Source organism: Nyctereutes procyonoides, unplaced genomic scaffold (assembly GCF_905146905.1).
Source record: "Nyctereutes procyonoides isolate TBG_1078 unplaced genomic scaffold, NYPRO_anot_genome, whole genome shotgun sequence".
NCBI classification, from domain to species: Eukaryota; Metazoa; Chordata; class Mammalia; order Carnivora; family Canidae; genus Nyctereutes; species Nyctereutes procyonoides.
In genome coordinates, this window is record NW_026575045.1 from 2,555,540 (window position 1) to 2,563,845 (window position 8,306).

The window sequence follows — 8,306 nt, forward strand, 5'->3', positions numbered from 1 at the left end:
ACCCTGTACTTTCCCTTCATGGCACCCATCACATTTTTAAAAAATCACATTCTGACTTTTACTCCTGAAAGCAAATTTGAGGTCTGGAGATATTTCATCTAATTTACACCCTTTCATTAAAAGCTTAAATTATTCCCAGAATAAGTAGGCCTAGATAATATCAAACTTTACACACACACACACACACACACACACACACACACACACACACAACAGACTTAGAGAAAGCCTGTATTTCTGTTCTAAATTGATTCTGTTTAAACAAGAAACAAGGAAGAACTTTTGGTTTGGAACACATGATGTTAGTTTTTTAACCCACAGTTGGAATTAAATAACCAATTATGTAATTAAGTGTTTATAATCTATTTTCCTGGCAAGAATGGACGTCACAAAAGGTCAGGAACTCTTGTCTTTTCAACATGTATTCTCAGTGCTTTGCAAATAGAAGGCACTCATTTACTGAATGGATGAATGAATGAAAGCAAGAGTATTCCAAAACTTAATAATGTAAATAATTCTCTAAAAGTTTGAAGTGATAATTATGGGCAGACATCTTTCTGGGATTTACTTGAGCCTAATTCTTCCAGTAAATACTCTTATTCCCTAACTCCGAGATGCCAATACTCTGTGAAGCTTATAAAGACAGCAGCTTCGTACTGATGTACTGGTGTCCAAACAAGATAAAGGATGGGGAAGCACAGAGGGCACTAAGCTCTCTGCATCTAGTTAAACTAGAGCACCTCTGCTCTTATCACCATTCATCTTCTGTGCAAGATTTGTCTGAACAAAGCTTTCATGAGGGCTGAGACAATGTTATCTTATAGATTGTGGCATCAACAGCCCCTAGAATGGTGCCTGGCACTGAATGTGTGATCAATAAATCCTGGTTGAAGGATATTGATGTATGGTAACATACTTGTAGATGAGGTACATTTTATATCTAGAATCAGATTCATATTGTGTTTCAGAATCAGGAAACAAGCTGTTCCATTGCAGGTAATTTCGTAAGCATGAACCACTGCCTACCCAGTGTTTCTTCCATCCATCCAATCCCATTGCAAAAGCAAATCAAGTAATCACCCTTTCCCCAAATATTAATGCTGGCCCTTCAAATGCACTCCCAAAATTTCTTTTGTTCATGGCCATTCCTTACATTGCATTATCCTCTCTGCCTACAGTCATGTGCAAAATGCAATGAATTCATTCTCTTCATAAATATTTTTATTGTCAAATGGATCAGAATGGGCCCAAAAAATGCTTCCCTGAAGTGTTAGTTGAGAAGTTTTGATTGAGTATTAATATTGTTATTATTATTTGGTCTCATTTTGAAACACACTAAAATGAACTATGTAATTTTTCATAATGATGAGATATCATCTTAATGTGGCCATTAGCAGTACAGAGTGGGATAAAAGCAACTGTGTGCCCTATTCACTGAGCCAGATACCTTCCATTCCTACCCTGCAGCCGTTCTTCAATGTTCTGTGCCTGGTTCTCTGGCTCAGAGGCAGACCTGTGTAAATTGCTTTAACAGGTTCATTCAACCTCTGGTTCACCCCTGGATTTATCCCAAGAGGTGTCCCTGCAGGAGGTCAGAAGGAAAGAGTACAGTGCGGTCAGGTCCTATATTTCCTTGCTTCCTCTCTGTAGAGTAGCTTTGGAGCTGACTGCATAACTGCCACCAAAGGCCAAAGGTGACCTTTTCTATACTCTCAAGGTGACCTTTTCTATACTCTTTCACACTGGATTTAGCTTCCTTCTCTTGTTTCTTTACCTGTATATGTTGTAACATCTGCTCTTTCTAGCCCAGGGGCACCTCATTCTTCTTTATGTTTTCCCTATACCCGCCTATACCTCATAAATAATCCCTTCTCTAATCCTGGAGTCAGCCACTTGCCTCCTGTTGAAGCCTGATTGATATACCCACCAAGGGTTCCATTTTGATCTCTCTCATTTCAATCAAGAATCTGAGTTATGGTGGTAGGCTTGGAGTCCACATTTAACTGCTTGAAGGAGTAACATTTTTTTTTCTTTGAAATCATGCTCTACCATCTCTTTTTAAATTAAATCTAAAAACATATATTAATCATTTTCCTTATATACTAAATTGCCTTATTATTGTATTTTCTCAATATTTTAAAATGTGCAGTGTATAATTTTATATTTTGGAAATTATATAATTTGTTGGGCATTACTGTTTTTTTCATACACTACTTTTTTTCCCTTCAAGGTAACGAATTTGCGTAATTTTTCATGTGCCATTTTTAATTAAAGCACACATTCTCTGTCATTGTGAAAATCTCTCAAGTTATTCAGACACACCAAATTGTCTATCAGTTTTCTTTTAATGGAAAAGTCTTTTCTGGGGTACTCTTAACTATTCCAATGTAGATTGATTGCCATCCCCACTTGCTGTTAGAGCTACCATCTTGGGATCTCCCTTCGCCACATCCTGGACATTCTTATCACTTTTTATTGGATCCCATTCCTTCAGTTGTTGATTTATTCCCCTAGTTTGGTGAAACACAACTTCTAGAAGCTTCCAGAAGAAGGGGCATGGGAAGTAAATTTTGAAATCTTATATGCCTGAAAATATCTTTGTTCTATCCTTGTGCTTAACTGATAGTTTGGTTGGGTTGAAATAATTTTTCTTTACTATCTTGAAAGCACTTCTCTGGTTGCTTATAACTTTGTGTCACTAGTAGAATTGTCTTATCTGACCTTTTTATGTGACTTTTTCTCTCCTGGAAGCTTCTAGGATCTTTTTGTTTCAGGTTTCTGCACTAATTAATGATGAACTTTAGTGTGGATCTATTTTCTTTTATTATTAAGGCCATTCAGTGGGCTATTTCAGTTAAGAAACTCACATTCTTTAGTTCTGAAAATTAAAAAAAATATTTTGTCAAGTTTTTTCCATTGTTTCCTTTTCTTTCTTTCTTTCTTTCTTTTTTCTTTCTTTCTTTCTTTCTTTCTTTCTTTCTTTCTTTCTTTCTTTCTTTATTTTTTTTCTGGAATTTCATCAGTTGGATGATGGATTTTTGGACTAGTCCTTTAATTTTATTACCTTTTCTCTTCCATTTTGTATCTTTTAATTTTCTTGTTTTGCTTTTTGTGAGATTGCCATAGATTTATCTTCATCCTCTTTTATTGAATGAAAATATTTTTCTTCTATTTTATTTTTAATTTCCAAGATCTTTTTTCTGAGTATTCTTTGAATATCCCTTTGTTATAATATCCTGATATCGCTGCATGGTTCCATTTTTTTTTTCTCTACTGTATTAATTAGAATGTATATATCTTTTATTCTTTTTGTTCACTTAACACTTGGGCTATTCAGTAAGTTATTGTGTTTTGGTTTATAATCTACTTGCAGAATTTTTGCTTCTTATCCTTGTACTTAGAAGATCTGCTGGTTTGAAGGTCTTGCTTCCCAAGAGAAGAACAGTCTACTGGGAATACAACAACAGTTGTGCTAAATTGGAAGACAAGACTGCCACCTGGCCAATTTGGAATCCTCATGCCATTTTGCCAAAAGAAAAAGAAGGGAATTAGTCCAAGAACTAGGGTGATTTATCCTAATTACCAAGAGGAAATTGGGTTACTGCTAAGCATTGAAGGCCTGTGTGTGGAAGCTAGGGGATTCTCTGGGCTATCTTTGAGTACTCTCATGTCCCAAAGTAAAGTTGATGGAAAATTATAGCACTCACAGTAAGTCAGGATCACTGAGGATTCAAACCTTTCAGAAATGAAGTTTGGGTCATTCCACCAGGAAAAGAAAATTAGATGAGATTCTGGATAGGGCAAAGAAACCATGGAATGGATAGTGGAAAAAAGAAAGTACATTATACTTTTTAGCTGGTCATGATTGGAAAATTGATAAGATTAATTTTAGAGGATTATGTATCTTATAAACAGCTACTTTATCAACCTGTCCTATTAATTTTAGGAGTTTTCAATTAATTCTTTGGGTTTTTCTAGTTAAAATAATCTACAAAGGATATAAATGTATTCCTTTATTCCAAAAATTGTATTTTTAACTCTATTGTGTTTTGTGTGAGTGATTGTGGGCTTACATTACAAGAATAATACTTATTCATAGTAAAGATTTATATATAGGAACTTATAAAATAAAAAGTGTTATTTTCTCCTAAGCTGATTCCAACTCCACTACTCAAATGTAAGTATAACTAATATTTTAGTATACATTCTTCCAAGTTTTTCTGCACACATTGACTTCTTTGTTTGCATGTTTATTTGTTAACAAAAATAGTGCTGTGTTATGTATATTCTCTGCAATTTGTTTCCTTATTGACTATAACATATTTTAGTGTCAACAAACATATTTCTACTTTATTCTTTTAAACTGCATATTGTACCAACTATAAAAGTTTTCCCAATTTTTCTGTAATTTTTTTCTGCAGTGTATGTTGAACATCTTTATGTAGTCATATGATATTTTTCTGCCAGACAAATTACTAAAAGAGAAATTGTTAGGAAAATATTTTTTAAAGGATAAAACCATTATCCTGCACTGAGGAAATTAATTTTTTAAAGATGCTTGTCAATGAATTAAGACTTTGCATTTTGCCTTTTCACCCCTAGACTTGAATAAAATAGCAGTTTTAAAAGCAGAAAATAAATGACCTTTAATTCTAGGGGATTTATAGCTGGAAAAATACTGGCTTAAGAAAAAAAACATCTTATTTTTTGAAAAGTGCTTTCAAATGCTAGTTCACTGTAAAAGAAAACCCATCAACATATCTGGTAATATATACTTTTTTAGATATAATTTTACGAACACACAAATATTAAGAGATTTATCTGGAATTTACAGACACCTGGAATTCATCCATGTAAATTCACAAGGAAAAATAATTATTTTTCTAACTGCCTCACATTTATTCAGTGTTTCACTTTTTCCTGCAGAGCTCTATTTTGTATTCCCTTCCTTTCCTCAGCTGGAGGGTAAAGGACTGAGTTCCAGACTTCTAAACTACCATGCCTTGGTCACAGAGCTTTGAGGACACTGTGATGACGCACTGGATGACCTGCTTAGTCAAGGACTTTCTTTCTTATCAGTGTGTGTGTGTGTGTGTGTGTGTGTGTGTGTGTGTTTAGGGGTAAACAAAATGGTGGGAAAGTGTATCATCCCAAACACAAGAGACTCCTAGAATATAAAAATGCTTACCAACTGTTGAGGGGCAGCTTGTATACTAGGCGGCAAAGAATAAGTAAGGATTTACTTTTCTGGGAAATTTCTCCAAGGTCTCCTTTGTTTCCCAGTAGTTTTCTTCAGGATTCACTGAGGATTTAGTATTATGTTTGGGATTAGGAATAAAGCACTGAACAAAATAAGACTGTTTAGGGCAGCAGTCTACTTTTTTTCTGGTGTATTCCCTGAAGTAATTTTGAAAAAACACACCCCCCTTGCAAATTTTTAAGTTGACATATTATTTTTATTTTATCTTATTTTGCTTTATTTTTAAAGATTTATTTATTTGAGAGAGAATGAGAGAGCTCACAAGGGGAAGAGGGAGAGAGCGGGAGAGACAGAATATTTTTTTTTTTTTTTTTTGAGAGCCAGAATCTTAAACAGGCTCCACACCTAGATGGAGCTGGATTCAGGACTCTGTCTCATGACCCTGAGATCATGACCTGAGCCAAAACCAAAACCAAGAGTCCAACAATTAACCGACTGAGCTACCCAGGCCTCCCTAAATTGACATATTATTTTTAAATCAAATTGGTAAAGTATGTAATTTCTATCACTGGTGACTAGGTAACAAATCCATTGCTCTGGTGTTAAAATGGAAATCTATAATTTTCTTTAAAATATGGAAACTTTCTTCCTAACAACCCTGTTATGTTAGCGTTTATTAATATTCTCAATTCTTATCAAGTTTCAATTAAAGAAAAAATTGAGATATTTATCTAATAACACGGAACTGAAAAAGGACTGATGAAGTCTTACTCACCATCTGAACTGTCGACAGGCAATTGGGTCATTCGAAGTATCTGCTCTTCTGTTTTAATATTTAGGGGCAGAGTCACAGGATCCTTAAGCAGGAATTTTATAATTTTGGAAAGGAAGCTTAAGAAATATATACTGCAACTTTTTATTCTCTGAGGGAGACAACTGAGACCCAGAGAAGCAAAGTGACTTGCCAAAGCTACTCAGCTGGCTGGTGAACTTGAGATCTTTGGTATGATTTGGTGACCTTTTCTTTATTGTGTGATCAAAAATGCTACAACCTCTCCAGTGGGCTTAAGTAAAAATTAATGGGAACAAATAACAATAGAAACCACAAGAAGCCTGCATTATGTAAGAATGAGACAAAATCTCAAATACAATAATTTATTTTTAATAGGAGCAAATAACAACAGCAACAATATAATACTCTATTATGTACAAATGAGAACAATTCTTGGTTATAATAATTTCTTTTTACTTTCTCTTACATATCTAGTATTTTATTTATTCCATAACTATCTATGAAATATTTTGCTTAAACTTTTGAATTAGTTTCATATTTATACTTGGGACAAATTTACCATCTCTCTTTGATTTGTGCATCTTCAATATCACTGAGAAAAAAATGGAAATACATTCAATTTCATTTTAGAATGGTAAAATGTAGGAGATTAATTTTCATCACTGGTTGAGGTAATATAGAGAATTTGACAAATGATATAATCTTTAAAAATAATTTTAGGATGCACCTTTGAGCTAGTCAATACCAGTTTAATTAAGTGGTTATACTAGTGCAATGATTTAATTCTGTGTAGCTCAATTATCTTTCTTTAAAAGATTTTATTTATTTATTCATGAGAGACACACACAGAGAGAGAGAGAGGCAGAGACACAGGCAGAGGGAAAAGCAGGCTCCATGCAGGGAGCCCGACGTGGGACTCAATCCCGGGTCTCCAGCATCATGCCCTAGGTGGAAGGAGGCACTAAACCACTGAGCCACCTGGGCTGCGCTGTGTAGCTCAGTTATTACCAATAATATAACAGATTTCTGGTATAGTCAGAACTCAATTTGGAAACTAAAAAAAGTTTATAAACAAAAATGAAGACCCTGTAGGAATACTTCTCTGTTACCAAAGTACTTGAAGAAACTGCAAACATGTTTAATAACTGTTCCTATTTGCCATATAACTAACTTCCTAATATCAGAAATGAGAAAAAGGAACTAGATTATAGAACTTTCTAGATAGTTACCAGTACTGATATCCAAATTTGCAGTTTTTTATGCAGAAGTCTTTGTCAGGTACATGTTCGGACAAAAAATGCAGACTACTGTTTTTAGTGCTATAGCTAGCATCTACCTTTATGTTCTCCCTTGACTTCTGAAATTAACATTTAATGCAAATGTTAATTAAATTAAATAAAAATTAAATTAGATCATATATGAATGTATAAATAGGAAAAAGCATTTGTACTGAGGGTTCCTCACTTAAAGAAAACCTAAAACGAAACCTAGTCTAATAGAAAATAATATAGATATGGGGCGATTGGTCATTCACACTGCAAGTTTTTACCATGAAATAGGAATGCTCCAAATGTTCAAAAAAATGAGTTGATTTTAAAAATGCCTTTGAGCATAATGTTTGACTCAGTGAAAGACATCTGTTTCATATATGTATATATCTATTTAATTTTTAAAAATTAGATAAACTGGTGCTCATTTTGGCAGGGCATACACTAAAATTGAAATGATACAAAGATTACCATGGCCTCTGTGCAAGGATGACAAGCAAATTTGCGAAGTGCTCCATATTTGTAACCCTCACGGAGTCTATTACCTGAAAAAGAAAGCTGCACTTAGTTGGCTCCCTGAGGCTGAGGAAGAACCCTACTAGTAGCACACAGGGCAAGAGGGGTGGGTGTGTTGTGAAGCTAAAGGAGGTGGCACAGAGGCCCCAGAAGCCCACACTGGAACAGCCAGGTCCATCTCTGTGCCCCTGGATCAGGCGCCTATGATTATGTGGTCCTCTGCATAAAAAGAAAGAACAAACAAAACAAAACACAATTAGATAAACTGTTGTTTTGGCTTCCTCAGTGGCCTGGTCTCTAGAGCTCATCTGCATCATGTTTCTCCCCTAACTGCAAACCTACACACTCCCAACCCTATTTACTTACTGTGTTGTGGATTAGTGCTGACTTTTCACCTTTACCCCAAGCAAAATTCCAGGCTTATCTTTGCATTACCAACATCTGATCAAAGTGCTCAGCTAAACACAAGAACAGAAGGACCTTCTACTCTAGATCCCCACCCTTTAGCCCCATAGAAAAATAGTAGAAG

The 8,306-nt window shown here is 34.8% G+C and overlaps 1 non-coding gene across 1 annotated transcript; it reads left to right on the forward strand.

Annotated features, from left to right (window-relative positions):
* Positions 1-7,683: 7,683 nt before the first annotated feature.
* On the forward strand, positions 7,684-7,785 carry LOC129509305 (U6 spliceosomal RNA). The gene has a single exon (XR_008664329.1). It is a non-coding gene; the product is annotated as a U6 spliceosomal RNA (small nuclear RNA).
* The last annotated feature ends 521 nt before the right edge of the window (positions 7,786-8,306 follow it).